Source organism: Malus domestica, chromosome 09, assembly GCF_042453785.1.
Source record: "Malus domestica chromosome 09, GDT2T_hap1".
NCBI lineage: Eukaryota > Viridiplantae > Streptophyta > Magnoliopsida > Rosales > Rosaceae > Malus > Malus domestica.
Genome location: NC_091669.1, coordinates 24421108 through 24438435, shown reverse-complemented (window position 1 = coordinate 24438435; position 17328 = coordinate 24421108).

The following is a 17328-nucleotide window of genomic DNA, read 5'->3' as shown; positions in this document are numbered from 1 at the left end:
CTGAAATTGGATCGTTTCATGGGTAATGAAGGTCATGAAGGGGCAGAAAAATGGCTAGACCATATTGAGATGACTTTCCAGGTGATGCAGAGTCAAGGAAACTTTCCTGCTAATAGATGGGTTAAGACCACTACTTGGTTTTTGGGACGAAAGTCGGCAGGTTGATGGAAAAATCAAACTCAGTTTATGTTCCCTGAGATGGCAGCTGATTGGGAAGTATTTAAGGAACATTTTAAGAAAAGATTTGTCCCTCCAGAGTACATTGATCGCAAGAAGCAGGAATTCACTCGATTAAAGCAAAAGAATATGTCAGCACATGAGTATTACTGGAGATTTGTCTCGTTATGATCTTGATACAGCTGGTAATCAGGTAGAGATGCTTCGTTGTTTTAAGCTGGGAACTAATCGAAAATGGCGGACTTTTGCTAGTGCACTTCCTTGCAATGATTATCATGAGTTTTTCGAGATTTTGGTTCGGATGGAGGATTCCGACAACCTTCCTAGTGACAGTGAGGATGATGAGGACAAGAATGATGGTCAGAAGAAAGATGATAAAGGTAAGGGTATCGCCACTCCGAGACCCCGCAAGACACAAAATTTCAAGAAAAGTGGAGCGAGTTCAAGTTCTTCCAGTGGGGGATTTAGTGTCACAGGTCGGAGGAGAGGTGGAAGATTTGCTGGCAGGCCCAGATTTCAGAGGCAGAGAGATTTTAGTGGTGCTGGTGGTTCTGGTGCCCCGTTGTGCCGCCGTTGTAACTTTAGACATCATGGTGAGTGTAGGAGGAATAGTGGGGCGTGCTACACTTATGGACAAACGGGACATCGAGCGGCACAGTGTCCCTAGAGTGAGCAGAGGCCTCAGCAGCCTGTTATGCCACCTCCTGCACCGACTCAGCAGAGCTTTGGTTCAGGCAGTTATGGTCAGGCGGGTCGTGGTGGTGCTTACCACTATCAGGGTGATGCTGCTCCCTATGCTTCCAGACAGTATCCATATTCCCAGGATCCTTATTCTCAGAGTAGGTATTCCCAAGACCCTGGGGGTTATCCTTCTTATTCTTCTATACCAGCTAATGGATCTCAGTGGCACCAGGGAGGTCAGCCCCGACAGGGAGAGGTAGCTGCCAGTGGTGCAGGATCATCTAGGCAGTCTAATCAGTCAGGACAGGGACGTACTTCTCAGGGACGAGGTATCCAAGGCAACAGAGGTCGTGGTGGATGACAGCAGGCTCAGGGACGTGTTAATCACATATCGTTGCAAGATGCTCAGAACCATCCAGATTTGATCATGGGTACGTTAAAAGTTCTTGGTCATTTTGCTAGAGTTTTGATTGATTGTGGTGCTACACATTCTATGATCTCTCATACGTTTGTTCAAATGACTCAACCTCACCCTTCGCCTCTAGGATTTGATTTAGAGTTTGCCATGCCGAGGGGGGACAAATGTTATGTTGATAGTGTTTATCCTGGGTGTCCAGTGATGGTAGAAAGTGTAGTTATGCTAGCTAATCTCATCCTGTTAGATATTGTGGATTTTGATGTGATTCTAGGGGCAGATTGGTTACATTATAATCGTGCCCATATTGATTGTTACGGGAAATCTGTTACCTTTTATCGTCCTGGATTACCGGAGATTACTTTTGTGGGTGAAAGAAGTGGGGTGAGACATGGAGTTATTTCTGCCATGAGAGCAAATAAGTTGTTATCGAAGGGTTGTCAAGGATACTTAGCCCATGTGGTATTAAATGATGTTGTCCCTAGCAGTGTAGAGGAAGTTGGAGTGGTCAGGCACTATCCTGATGTATTTCCCGATGATTTGCTGGGCTTGCCGCCAGACAGAGATGTAGAATTCTCTATTGATTTGCTTCCAGGTACAGATCCTATATCTCTAACCCCTTACAGAATGGCTCTAGCTGAACTGAGAGAGTTGAAAATTCAGTTACAAGAATTACTTGATAAAGGTTTCATTCAACCTAGTACGTCACCTTGGGGAGCTCCGGTATTATTTGTAAGAAAGAAAGATGGGACTCTGAGATTATGCATCGATTATAGGCAATTAAATCGGGTGACGATTAAAAACCGTTATCCATTGCCTCGCATCGATGATTTGTTTGATCAGCTGAAAGGTGCGTGTGTGTTCTCTAAGATTGATTTGAGATCTGGTTATTATCAGTTGAAGATTAAAGATGAAGATGTACCTAAGATGGCTTTCAGGACCCGTTATGGACATTATGAATTTTTGGTTATGCCATTTGGATTGACTAATGCACCTGCAGCTTTCATGAGGTTAATGAATGAGGTATTCCAGCAATATCTTGATAAATTTGTTATTGTTTTTATCGATGATATTCTGGTATACTCTAAGTCTAAAGCAGATCATATTCGACATATTAACCTGGTATTAAAGAAATTGAGGGAGCACCAATTGTATGCCAAGTTCAGTAAATGTCAGTTTTGGTTAAATGAAGTGGCATTTTTGGCACACGTAGTGTCGGCACAAGGAATTCAAGTAGATCCTCAAAAGATAGCAGCAGTGGAAAATTGGGAACAACCGCGAATCGTCACTGAGGTACGGAGTTTTCTTGGTCTAGCAGGTTATTATCGATGGTTTGTTCAAGATTTTTCAATGATTACTTTGCCATTAACGAAGTTAACCAGGAAGGATGTTAAGTTCGAGTGGGATGAGAATTATGAGCAAAGTTTCCAGCAATTGAAATATTGTCTCACTCATGCCCCAGTATTTGTACTTCCTGATGATAGCGGTAACTTTGAGATTTACAGTGATGCTTCCTTGAATGGTTTAGGATGTGTCTTGATGCAGCATAATAGAGTGATTGCCTATGCTTCTCGACAGTTGAAGATTCATGAAAGGAATTATCCTACTCACGATCTTGAATTGGCAGCCATTGTTTTTGCTTTGAAGATTTGGAAACATTATCTCTATGGTGAGAAATGTAAGATCTTCACAGATCATAAGCGTCTTCAGTATTTATTTACTCAGCATGATCTTAATCTTTGTCAGAGAAGGTGGATGGAATTGCTAAGTGATTATGACTGTACTATTGAGTATCATCCGGGTCGTGCTAACGTGGTAGCCGATGCACTGAGTAGGAAACCTCAAGGTCGCCTCTATGCTTTGTATGCTTGCTGTGTTCCTCTTCTTGCAGAGTTGAGAGCTACTGGAGTAAAGTTGGAGTTGGAAGATCGACACGAAGCTTTTCTTGCTAGTTTCCAAGTTGGGCCAGTTTTGGTTGATCGGGTACTTGCAGCTAAAATGGTTGATGAGGAAATTCAAGAAATGATTCGATTGAGAAATGAAGGGAAAAAGAAAGACCTCAGGATTCGAGAATCTGATGGCATGCTTATGCAAGAAGACAGAATGTATGTGCCGAATAATGAGGAATTAAAGAAGGAAATTTTGGACGAACCTCATTGTTCAGCTTATGCGATGCACCCAGGAGGAACTAAGATGTACCATACCATTCGACCATTTTATTATTGGCCGGGTATGAAAAGGGAAATTGCAGAGTATGTAAGTAGGTGTATTGTTTGCCAGCAAGTCAAGGCAGAAAGGAAGAAGCCTTTTGGGCGAATGCAACCACTTTATGTTCCTCAGTGGAAATGGAAAAATATAACTATGGATTTCGTGTATAAGCTCCCTCGTACTCGAAATGGATTTGATGGTGTTTGGGTGATTGTGGATCGCCTTACCAAGTCAGCGCATTTTATTCCAGTGAGGGAAAAGTATCCCCTGAATAAATTGGCTAAGTTGTTCATCACGAAGATTGTGAAGTATCATTGAGTTCCAGTGAATATTATTTCTGATCGAGATCCAAGATTTACTTCTAAGTTTTGGATAGCTTTTCAGGAAGCTCTTGGTACAAAATTGCTTTACAGTACTGCTTATCATCCCCAAACCGATGGTCAATCGGAGAGGACTATTCAGACGTTGAAGGATATGTTGAGATCTTCAGTGTTACAGTTTGGTGATTCTTGGCATGACCGCCTAGACTTGATGGAATTTGCCTATAATAATAGTTTTCATTCGAGCATTGGTATGTCACCGTTTGAGGCACTTTATGGTAGAACTTGTCGTACACCATTGTGTTGGTCGGAGGTTGGTGAAAGAGTGTTGGAAGGCCCAGAGATTGTGGATGAGACTACTCAGAATATTCAGGTGATTAAGTCTAACCTGAAAGCAGCCCAAGATCAATAGAATAGTTTAGCGGATAGACATGCCACTGATAGAATGTATAATGTGGGTGATTTTGTATTTTTGAAGTTATCACCTTGGAGAGGTGTAGTACGATTTGGAAAGAGAGGAAAGTTAAGTCCCAGGTACATAGGACCTTATGAAATCACTGAAAGGATTGGTGAAGTTGCCTACAGGTTGGAGCTGCCTCTGGAGTTATCTAAGGTACATAATGTGTTTCATGTCTCGATGCTTCGACATTAAGTCTCTGACCCTTCACATGTGATTCCTCCTCAACCACTGGAGATTAATCCGGATTTGACGTATGATGAGGAGCCAGTGACTATCTTGGATTGGAAAGACAAGGTTCTAAGGAATAAGACAGTGAGCTTGGTGAAAGTATTGTGGAGGAACCATTCAGTAGAAGATGCTACCTGGGAGACAGAAGATCGAATGAGAGAGATGTACCCAAGGTTATTCTATGGGTATTAAGCGGATTATTTGGTCGTATGAATTTCGGGGATGAAATTCTATAAGGAGGAGAGATTGTCACAGCCCGTCCAGGGATTTTTTTATATCGGGGACGTGAAATGACGGAATCACCATTGACGGGCATTAAGGTATGTGTGTGTGTGACATTATTTAGACTCAAATTTCATTAACTTTGGAAAAATCTTATGTGGGGTATAATTTTGTGGTTAAGGAATTAGGAAAAGAAATGGATGGTGAGGATTTGTGATGAAGCACACACACACACTTCCTTCTCTCTCTTCCTTCCCCGTGTCTCTCTCTCCTCCCTCACGGCTTTCTCTCTCTCTCCCTCTTGAAGTGTACAGACAAGGGCCAACGCCCTCGAATCTTCACGGATCGAAGTAAATAAGGTGAGATTCTTCACCCTTTCGACCCCCTGAATCGTTTAGTAATGGTGTTAAGATGTGAAACCCTCAGAATCGTCGTGAAACCCTAACCCCAAAAATGTGCACTGTTCATGCACACGTAAAATCTTGCATTTCAGGGAATTTCAAGCTCACAGTGAGCTTAAGGAGATCTTCACGAGCTTCGGGGTACTTCGTTGGTAGAATTTGGACGTCGGAGGACGGAGAACGGAGTCTTTCAAATTTGGCCGGATTATCGAACTTCCTCAGGTAAAATCTAGTGGATTTTAGACCTTGAAACTAGTCTATCGTGATTCTACATGTTGAGGGCTTCAAATTGATATAAAATTCGAAGAAAACGGTTGAGAAATGAGTGAGAACAAGGGGATTGAAAAATCCCTAGTTTTTCGGCCACCGGAAAATACAGTCCGGCGAACCCAGAGAAGAAGACGTTCATGACGTAACCATAAGTGCGATGTGGTATATTCATATACCCAAATTGAGTACCGTATGAGAAGTTATTTCCTATTGTCGGTTATGTGCATTAATTAACGTTTTCATAGTTGTTTCGCATATAGGTGACACCTATCCCGAGGACGAGCGCATCCAGGGACGTCACGGGGATTACGACCCATCGACTTACCAGTGAGTGGGCAGTTTTGTTTTTCGTATTACTTATATACTATTAATTCTCCTAGAAATTTAATTTATGTGAAAGTATGATTCAATTGCCATGCATGCATATTATGAATGTTATGAATTGATGTTAATGCATATATATGTGTGAGTTGGTGTTGTGGACGCACAGGTGAGTATCAGGTGAGTGTTATGGTAATCATGTGAATTATCGATAATGTGAATTGTGTTGAGAACTCATAATCTGCACCTTTGATGTTAGTGCTCATATTATTCACCGCACCGTACGCTCACCTTGGATCCAAGTAGGTGCATATTGTACAGACCATGTGAGGGTTCCGACATGCTAGTCATACAGACCACTAGAGGTGGTTCCAACTAGTAGGTCACTTTCGATTATATGCGCAGATCTTTGATGAGAGGAACACTAGAGTGTATTATTTCACCATCTTAGTCGTACAGACTACTGTAGGTAGTTCCGACTTATGTGCAGCGTAGTGCCGTACAGGTCATAATTGGTGACTCCGAAAGGGCCATACAGTGTTGGAAGTATGCCCATAAAGCCACTCATTTGATGTAATAGCTTTTTGGAATACTTAATGTATTAAACTTTTATATGTTTAATGAAGGGCAAAGCTTATTGTTAATCACTATTTATTGTATCTTGTGTTTAAACAATAAGGGAATCCTAGGGATGTATTTGATCTAAGAGACAAGTGATCTAAGTGAGTTAGATTATCGAAACCATTCTCTTATGTTCATTCCTAAAACGTTCCTAGCCATAGGATTGCCGATTGGGCATTGACAATCCGCTAAGGCTAGTATGTGTTATGTTGACTGAAGCGTGAGTATGACTAGTCTCAAGTCATTTGGTGTTGGACACTAAAACAAACACATAGGTGCTCGAAAGAGTAATTGAGTACACTGAACAACGATAAAAAAGGAGTTCGAACATACATGTCATGTAAGAACTCGAAAGTTGCAATATGCAAAGTAGTCCTTTGACCTGAGGCATCATAGATGTCTAATGGTTAGGTCCTTGATCTTTGATCATGTCAACGGCATTCCATCGGAGTGTCCACGGCATTGTTGGGGTCAAGCTATCTAGTCGTGTAGGCATATGAATGCACAACAAGGGATCTCTAACCTTCCATGGTGGAAGGAGAATACTCTAAGATATGATTCTAAAGTCTTTGGCCAAAGCAAATGAATATGACTTAGGAAGTTTGTTCCAAATCATATTCAAGGGAATCATATAGATATGTGTCACATTGGATAGTAAACATGAAACAAACTATCACTTAAACAATGTGATTAAGAGTATTGTATTAGAGAAGGACCGTATTGCATTGTAGTTGTAACTGGATAGGTTCTCCAACCAATTCTACTTAGCTTGGGTAACCATGACATACTGCTAGGTGTCACTCATGGTTTGTGGAAGCCCTAATGACTAGCAAACACTAATCATAAAGGGAGAATTGAAATGTGGTTTCAATTCACAATTGATCGTTAAGAGTAACAATCGGCCACTACCTCGCTAAATGGAACCTAATGGATCGTACACCGAGTAAGGGTGATAGTGAAGAAATTAAATGAAATGGATATGCAATTAAATGGTTTAATTGAAGAATGGTCAAGATTAATTAATTAGTTAATTAATTTTACGAAAGGTTCGTATTGGACTTTTAAGTTGGTTTTGGGTTTCGGGGCCCAAAAGCGTTTTGGTCCACAAGGCCCATTATGTTTAAGTTGTATGACAACTAAAACAAAATGGGCAATAAGCCCAATCACTTACAAGGGGCCGGCCATAAGGGGTGAGTGTGAGACTTTGCTTAATTGCAAGTTTGCCACTCACCAAATGTAATGAAGTATAAAAGCAACTTTATAGCTTTATTTTCATTAGGGTTTTCTTTGAGGCAAAGAGGTGAAACATTTTCTCTCTTTCTCTCTACAAAGAGGCCGGCCACTTAGGGAAGATTTAGCTAGCAATCTTTTCTTCTCTAAGTCATCCATTTCATCTTCACACCTCACCCTTGGTGTGGAGACTTAGAGACACCAAACCTTTGGTGTTTTTGGAGATCCTTTCCTCACATCCTCAAGGAGCAAAGGAGCACTAAAAAGGGAAAAATCACAAGCAAGATTCAAGGAGCTTGGAGGTGACTTGAAGGCCCTCCACTTGGGTGAATCCCTTGTGTAAACAAGGATGAGCTTCAAGGGTAAAGAAACTCTAAATCTTTACTTCTCTTTAATGTTGTTAAAGAGTCTTTTGGTTCACCATATACTAGGCTTTGAAAGTCATGGGTTTTATGAATTGTTTTTTAATGCATGCCTACTTTAAAGTGTTAATAGTTTGCATATGTATTCAAATGTTCTTACTTGTTCTTAGCTAGGACAAAATTTTTCCTTCAAGTGGTATCAGAGCCTAGGCCTAGTTTATGGTGAATCCTTTTGGGTTTTGTGATTTTCATAATATGTGATTTAAATGTTGTAAATGTTACAAGCTTTGTTCTTGCTTTTGAATATATAAATTTTGCTAGAAAATTTAGCATCTCAAATATTGTAGATGTATTTCATTTAAGCATGAATATTGGAACTAAAATTTGGTGCCATGTATTTTGGGAAATTCGGCCAAATCGAAAGGGTGATTTTTTGGGTTCATGTTTGTCTTGTTAAAATGGTTTTAAAGTGACTTTTGGAACCCCTAAGTACCCTAGGATATTAGCCCTCTTTTGAGTGGTGAAAAATTGAGTTTTGGTGAGTGAAAACATTCATGGAGCTATTATGAGTTTTCATGAGTGTTCTTCAATGTTCTTGAAGTTCTTGCCAAGAACATAAAGTTTTGAAGTTTTGATTCAAAAGTTTTATGTTTTTCATAAAGTTTTGGTTTATTAATTGATGGTTGATGGTTATTGGTGAGATGTGATGAAATGGTTTTAATGTTTTGTCATAGATCTTTTATTTTTCTTACAAACCATCAATTTCACCTGTACCTCACCCACCAAAATCAACTTGCATAAAACCCTTTCACACTCCTTTACCACTCCTAAAACCGGCCACCCCCTAGTGGGGGTACTTTTGGGGTCTTTTATGCAATTACATAAAGTTTTGATACTTTTGTGTATTTGCACTTTGGCCCAAAAGTTTACGTTTTTACGTTAAGGCCCAAAAACTCTAAAGGACGAATTGTTTTGATCCTTTAATGATGTTTTTACATTAATAAAATTTTGGGATCTAGTTGTAATTACATGAAGTTGTGGACTATTGTGTTTTTACAAAGTGACCCCAAAAGTTTTTGTATTTGCATTATGGCCCAATTGTTGTGGTCATAGTTTCCTTTTGGCCCAAATAAAATGAGAACAAAATTGTTTTGTCTCTTTAATGAGAATTGGATTTTCATTTCATTTAGTTCCATTTAAATCAATTCTATGGATCCAAAAACTAATTGTTTAAGTTGCTTTCTTAGTTAATGTGATTAATTGAGAAAAGGGTGATTATGAACCAAAGGCCTCGATAATTGAGCTATGTGATTGGCCGCTTTACATTATGAATGTTTGGGTTTGGTAGTGTAGATTTGAATGTAATTTGATTAATTCAATTTGTTGTAAATGGACATAAGTCCATCATTTGTGTTGTAAAAGGGCATAAGCCCTTCTTATTATTTCATGTATTCCTTTTGTTTATATGTATGCAAAATGAAATAGTTGGGTCCAACGCTCAATAGGAAATAACGGTTTAATTGGATTAAACGCGTAACTAAAATCAACAACTATCTACCTTAAACCCAAGGTCCAACACAAGGCTCGTGTTGGATCAAATTAATCAGTTCATAATCATCCTAAAACCTAATGTGACTATATAGTCCATATGAGGATGCAATGCATTCGTTAGTAGTTCCATATAGTCTCACTTATTTCTTCGAAATAGTGGAAGTATTATAAACTACTAAATTCATATTAACTTGGACCAATAGTTGTGATAGGCCCAAGTTCTTTTAATATGATTAAAATGATTTTGATGTAGCCCAAAACTACTCCCTCGACAAACGAATATTAAGTTGATAAGCGAGAGATGTTTTGAACATCTCTTCGTAGGCCTTCCACCGTGGTGGGCTCCAATCGTTTGTGACTCATGCACCGGCTTCACCCTATCATGGGGGAGTTCAAAGTATGTGCTTACATCCAGGAGGAGTCCATAAACATATGATGAGGTGAGTGTAGGCAACGAGGATAGCCGACATCGTATCATCGTGAGGCTGTTCTTGAACCCCTTCACAAACTAAGCATGGTGGGAATAACTTAAACTAAGTGCAATGGAGCCGACATCGTATCATCGTGAGGCAACATTCTCTAGAGGCCAAACGGATGGGTAATTACAAAATGTTGTAAATGAATAATGCGTTATTCTCTCATCATTATTTTTGCTAACCAACATCGTATCATCGTGAGGTGGGCTTGATAATGGTGAGTCTCCCATACCCTGCTAAGAGTTCAATATAACTCTCGAATTCTATTGAGGGATGTGGAATTTGCCAAAAATAGTGGGTGGTACTATTTGATTCAAAGACCCAATCAAATAGTTTTAAACAAACAATCTAATACGATTTCTGTTATGTTATGTAGTTAACGACATGCCTAAAATTATACCCACCATTATACTTGACAAAAAGGGCCTTAAGGGCCAACGTTTCCTTGCTTGGTATCGCCACATTGAGAATGTCTCAAAGGTGAAAGACATATTGTATGTGCTTAAGCAATCCCCTCCTCATATGCCGCCTACGAAACTAGCTTCAAATGAGGAGTGTCAAAATAATGTTAGACACTATGAGGATGATTTACAAGCCAAATGCTTAATCCTTACTTCACTTAGTGAGGAGCTTATGAAGCTACATAAGCACATGGATACTTCTTGTGCCATGGTTGAAAGTTTGCATAAGATGCATGACATTGAGACTAGTAATGTACGATTCTCAAATGTTTGTAGTCTAATGAATGCCAAAATGGCAAAGGGGACATCGGTCCATAAACATGGACAAAAGATGGAAAAGATATTTAAAGATCTTAAAAGTTTAGGAACTTCCATCGATGGGAAAATGGCCCAAGACTTTTTCCTTGCATCTCTCTCGGATGATTTCACTAAGTTTATTGTAAGCTATAAAGTGAATAGATTCGATCATGCTTTAAACGAGATGATTGACATGTGCTGTAAATTTGAAAAAGGTTTCAAAAGGGATAGTGGGAGTGAGAATGCAATCACAAGGAAAAGGTTGCATAAGAAGAAGGCAAAGAAATCCAAAGGAACATGCTTTCATTGTGGAAAGGATGAACGTTGGAAGAAGAAATACAGGGTGCGCATTGCGAGCCTTAGGACACGAACTTTTGAAGAGACTATTTCTGTCATAGAGATTGCTTTTACAGTGAGCTCCAATTCTTGGATGTTTGATTCAGGCGCTAGTCAACATATCTGTAATACGATGAAGGGACTAGCAGGGAGCAAGTCACTGCGCAATGGGGAGATGGTTGTGCGAGTTGGGAACGGCACTAAAATCTCTGTAAAAGCAATAGGCACCAACATGCTTAACCCACCATCTGGGGAAGTCCTGGAACTTAAAAATTGTTTATATTTTCCTTCATGTATAAAGAATTTGATTTCCATCTCTAAGCTTTTACAAGATGGGCACTCAGTATTGTTTGACAAAATGAGTTGCACTTTATACTTGAACGGTCGTATTATCTCTCATGGTAATATGATAGAGGGACTTTTTCACTTAGAGACGAATAGTGGGATGCACTGTATTGCAAGCGGGAATACCTCAAAACCCAAAAGGGCTAGAGAAGAAGCTAACCAAGAAAAGATGTGGCATCTTAAACTTGGACATGTGAACCTTGATAAGATTCACAAGATGTCAAAAGACGGATATATCCGCCCATTAGGTAATGACCAGATGGGTACTTGTGAATGTTGCTTGAAAGGGAAGATGACCAAATCTCCATTTACTGGAAAAGGAGAGCGTGCCACTGAAATTCTAGGGTTAATCCACACTGACGTATGTGGACCTATGTCTACTACGTCAAGAGGAGGCTTCTCCTACTATATCACATTCACCGACGATCACTCTCGGTTTGGCTATGTGTATCTTATGAAGTACAAGTCAGAATCCTTTGAAAGGTTCAAGGAATTCAAGAATGAAGTTGAGAAGCAAACTGGGAAACAGATAAAGATCCTAAGATCGGATCGAGGGGGTGAATATCTGAGTAATGAGTTCCTAGATTATCTCAAAGAGTGTGGAATAATATCACAGTGGACTCCACCGGGAACTCCACAACTTAATGGAGTTTCTGAAAGGAGAAATCGAACCTTGATGAACATGGTTCGTTCTATGATGAGTTCCGCTGATCTACCAGTAACATTCTGGGGATACGCTCTATATACAGCAGCTTACTTGCTTAATAGAGTACCTTCCAAGTCTGTTTCACGAACGCCCTATGAGATATGGCATGGAAGAAAGCCAAGTCTTAATCATGTTAAGATTTGGGGTTGTGAAGCATATGTCAAGAAGCTTGAAGCTACTAAGCTTGAAGCGAGATCAGTAAGATGCTATTTTGTGGGATATCCTAGAGAAACTATGGGATATGAGTTCTACCATCCTGACGACCAGAAAGTCTTTGTCGCCAGAACTGCTAAGTTTCTAGAGGACGAATTCATTCTCAAAAGAACTATAAGCAAAGAGAGGGAAATTAATGAGATTAATAATGAACCACAAACAAGCACTCGACATATTGACAACCCTGTTCCTGAACCCCTAGCTCCACGTAGATCTGAACGGGTTAGTAAGCCGCCTAAGAGGTATGGCTTAGACAATGACTTTGCGGAATTGCACCTTCTAGGTGACAATGACACAAGGGAGGACCCTAGGGACTACACTGAAGCAATGTCCGACATTGATTCAAAGAGATGGCAAGAGGTTATGAAATCTGAGATGGATTTCATGTATCAAAATCAGGTCTGGACTTTTGTAGACCCTCCAGAAGGTATTGTACCTGTTGGAAACAAATGGGTCTTCAAGAGGAAGATAGGCGTTGATGGGAACGTGGAGACTTATAAGGCTAGACTAGTAGCCAAGGGTTACAGGCAACGAGAAGGGATTGACTATGAAGAAACCTTCTCTCCTGTAGCCATGATTAAGTCCATTCGGATTTTGCTTGCTATAGCTGCGTACCATGATTATGAGATATGGCAAATGGACGTGAAGACGGCCTTTCTGAACAGCTACCTAGAGGAAGAGCTCTATATGACTCAACCCGAAGGTTTCATGTCCAAGTCTGAAAAGACTAAGGTATGCAAGCTTTAAAGGTCCATTTATGGACTTAAGCAAGCCTCCAGGAGCTAGAACATTCGTTTCGACACTGAAATCAAAACGTTTGGTTTTACTCAAAACGAAGACGACAATTGTGTTTATCAAAAGGTCGTTGGGGAAGCAGTAGTATTCCTAGTGTTATATGTAGATGACATATTACTATTCGGGAATGACACTGCAATACATTCTTCTGTAAAAGTGTCGTTGTCCAAAACCTTCCACATCAAAAATTTAGGAGATGCATCTTATGTACTTGGGATAAAGCTCTATCGTGATAGATCCAGAAAATTAATTGGATTATCCCAATCTATGTACATTGATAAGGTGCTAAGTAGGTTCCAGATGGAACAATCTAATAAAGGTTTTCTTCCTGTGAGACATGGAATTCACCTTTCTAAGTCCATGGAACCTAAGATTCCTGAAGAGATACGGCAAATGAATATGATTCCTTATGCTTCCGCCATAGGGAGTCTCATGTATGCCATGATATGCACAAGGCCTGATATCGCATATGCTGTGAGCATTACTAGTCGATATCAATCTAACCCGGGACCAGAACACTGGGCAGCTATCAAGACGGTCCTTAAGTACTTAAGAAGAACTAAGGACATGTTCCTCGTATATGGAGGAGCAGCAGAGTTGTGAGTGGAAGCCTATACAGACGCAGATTTCCAATCTGACGTCGATGATAGAAGTTTCAACTCCGATATGTATTCACTCTGAATGGTGGGGCTGTCAGTTGAAAGAGCAAGAAACAGAGTGTAATTGCTGATTCCACAACAGAGGCTGAATATGTCGCTGCAGCTGAAGCCGGCAAAGAAGCATTCTGGATGAAGAAGTTCATCACTGAACTTGGGGTGGTTCCAACCATTACATCACCAGTAACTTTGTACTGTGATAATAGTGGGGCAATAGCTCAAGCCAAGGAACCCAGGGCACATCAAAAGAACAAGCATTTTGACAGGTGCTTTAATATCATTAGAAGATATGCTGCCGAAGGGAAAGTCAACATTCTCAAAGTTGCTTCAGCCGATAACGTAGCAGATCTACTGACAAAGCCAATGTCTCAAATCCAGCTTGACCGTCATATGGAAAAGATGGGTATTAGATACATGGGAGGATGGCTTTGAGTGCAAGTGGGAGATTGTTAGAAGTATGCCCACAAAGCCACTCATTTGATGTAATAGCTTTTTGGAATACTTAATGTATTAAACTTTTATATGTTTAATGAAGGGCAAAGCTTATTGTTAATCACTATTTATTGTATCTTGTGTTTAAACAATAAGGGAATCCTAGGGATGTATTTGATCTAAGAGACAAGTGATCTAAGTGAGTTAGATTATCGAGACCATTCTCTTATGTTCATTCCTAAAACGTTCCTAGCCATAGGATTGCCGATTGGGCATTGACAATCCGCTAAGGCTAGTATGTGTTATGTTGACTCAAGCGTGATTGTGACTAGTCTCAAGTCATTTGGTGTTGGACACTAAGACAAACAAATAGGTGCTCGAAAGAGTAATCGAGTACACTGAACAACGATCAAAAAGGAGTTCGAACATACATGTCATGTAAGAACTCGAAAGTTGCAATATGCAAAGTAGTCCTTTGACCTGAGGCATCATAGATGTCTAATGGTTAGGTCCTTGATCTTTGATCATGTCAACGGCATTCCATCGGAGTGTCCACGGCATTGTTGGGGTCAAGCTATCTAGTCGTGTAGGCATATGAATGCACAACAAGGGATCTCTAACCTTCCATGGTGGAAGGAGAATACTCTAAGATATGATTCTAAAGTCTTTGGCCAAAGCAAATGAATATGACTTAGGAAGTTTGTTCCAAATCATATTCAAGGGAATCATATAGATATGTGTCACATTGGATAGTAGACATGAAACAAACTATCACTTAAACAATGTGATTAAGAGTATTGTATTAGAGAAGGACCGTATTGCATTGTAGTTATAACTGGATAGGTTCTCCAACCAATTCTACTTAGCTTGGGTAACCATGACATACTGCTAGGTGTCACTCATGGTTTGTGGAAGCCCTAATGACTAGCAAACCCTAATCATAAAGGGAGAATTGAAATGTGGTTTCAATTCACAATCGATGGTTAAGAGTAACAATCGCCCACTACCTCGCTAAATGGAACCTAATGGATCGTACACCGAGTAAGGGTGATAGTGAAGAAATTAAATGAAATGGATATGCAATTAAATGGTTTAATTGAAGAATGGTCAAGATTAATTAATTAGTTAATTAATTTTACGAAAGGTTCGTATTGGGCTTTTAAGTTGGTTTTGGGTTTCAGGGCCCAAAAGCGTTTTGGTCCACAAGGCCCATTATGTTTAAGTTGTATGACAACTAAAACAAAATGGGCAATAAGCCCAATCACTTACAAGGGGCCGGGCATAAGGTGTGAGACTTTGCTTAATTGCAAGTTTGCCACTCACCAAATGTAATGAAGTATAAAAGCAACTTTATAGCTTTATTTTCATTAGGGTTTTCTTTGAGGCAAAGAGGTGAAACATTTTCTCTCTTTCTCTCTACAAAGAGGCCGGCCACTTAGGGAAGATTTAGCTAGCAATCTTTTCTTCTCTAAGTCATCCATTTCATCTTCACACCTCACCCTTGGTGTGGAGACTTAGAGACACCAAACCTTTGGTGTTTTTGGAGATCCTTTCCTCACATCCTCAAGGAGCAAAGGAGCACTAAAAAGGGAAAAATCACAAGCAAGATTCAAGGAGCTTGGAGGTGACTTGAAGGCCCTCCACTTGGGTGAATCCCTTGTGTAAACAAGGATGAGCTTCAAGGGTAAAGAAACTCTAAATCTTTACTTCTCTTTAATGTTGTTAAAGAGTCTTTTGGTTCACCATATACTAGGCTTTGAAAGTCATGGGTTTTATGAATTGTTTTTTAATGCATACCTACTTTAAAGTGTTAATAGTTTGCATATGTATTCAAATGTTCTTACTTGTTCTTAGCTAGGAAAAAATTTTTCCTTCATACAGGTCACAGTTGGTGACTCCGACTGGATGGGATATTAAGCTATGGTTTCAGCCGTACAGGACCATTGTAGGGTCTTCGGTTGATTTATTATTTCACCTGATTTATATTGATGCATTCATATTATATTTTGGCATGGAATGGCATATTTTTTCTGAAAAGCGTTGAAGGATTGTGAGTGAGCTTTTGATGATATATATATATGTTTATATGCTATTTTTCTGGGAAGGTATACAGGTTTTACAGTGAGGGGTTATAAATGTTTTAAATAAATGTTTTGGAAAGCTTTGGTTTTATTGACCCACTCAATTTTGTTTTTGCGCCCCTCCAGGTTCTAGCTAACAGTTGGCGGCTCACGAGGCTCTTTTCGGCATTCTGACAGACACCTTGCATGTAGGACTCACCTGCGGGTGTTGTAATTTAATTATAGTCCTACTTGACTGCACCTAGTACCTTCGCTCTGAATTGTGCGGTTACTTTATAACTCGCTCTAGTATGCTAGTTGAATATTTCTGTTAGTAGTTGGTTTTTATTTCTTCGTATTTCTTGATTCTTTTGCTTCCGTATCGCACTTATGGTTACGTCACGCTCTTGTGGCGGCCAGCACGCCCGGATTTCAGGATTGGGGTGTGTCATTAGGTGTTAATTATAATCAATTAGCTAATTAATAAATTAATTAAGTGATAAATCAATTAATTAGCTAATTAATATAATTTGAAAGAAATAATTTTGGTAGTTACATTGTGGGGAGGATTGATGAGAATTGATGAAATAGGTTTTGAACAAATACCTATTTTGATCATTTTTTACCTTGATTGAGTTGTGATTGCCCGTTGCTTGCACGTAGGAATTCTGGTATGTCTCGAGGGTAATTTTGTCTTTTTAACCCAAGAATCCACGCGTCGCCTCATTTTTCTTGATAGTTTTGGCTCCACAGTGACGAATAAGCATGAGCATGATGAGGCATGGCATGTTTGTAAATATATTCATCATCGATCTCATGCCTTGGTGTGTGTTTGGGCTTGAATGTAGGCTTTGCATGACAATTTGGCCTTTAAACTTGGTTGGGTTGGTGTGTGACATTTTTGGGCCCCAACAACAACTTTTTAATTTAATTATTAAATTATTGGTTATTATGATCATGACTGTAAGAGTTACGGCTCGATGGCACATAAGGTAGGACTTGAATCTAAATATAGAGTGGCGTCATGAATTAATCAGTAGTAAGTTGTGTATTTGGAATTAAGATATAGTAAAACATTACTTAA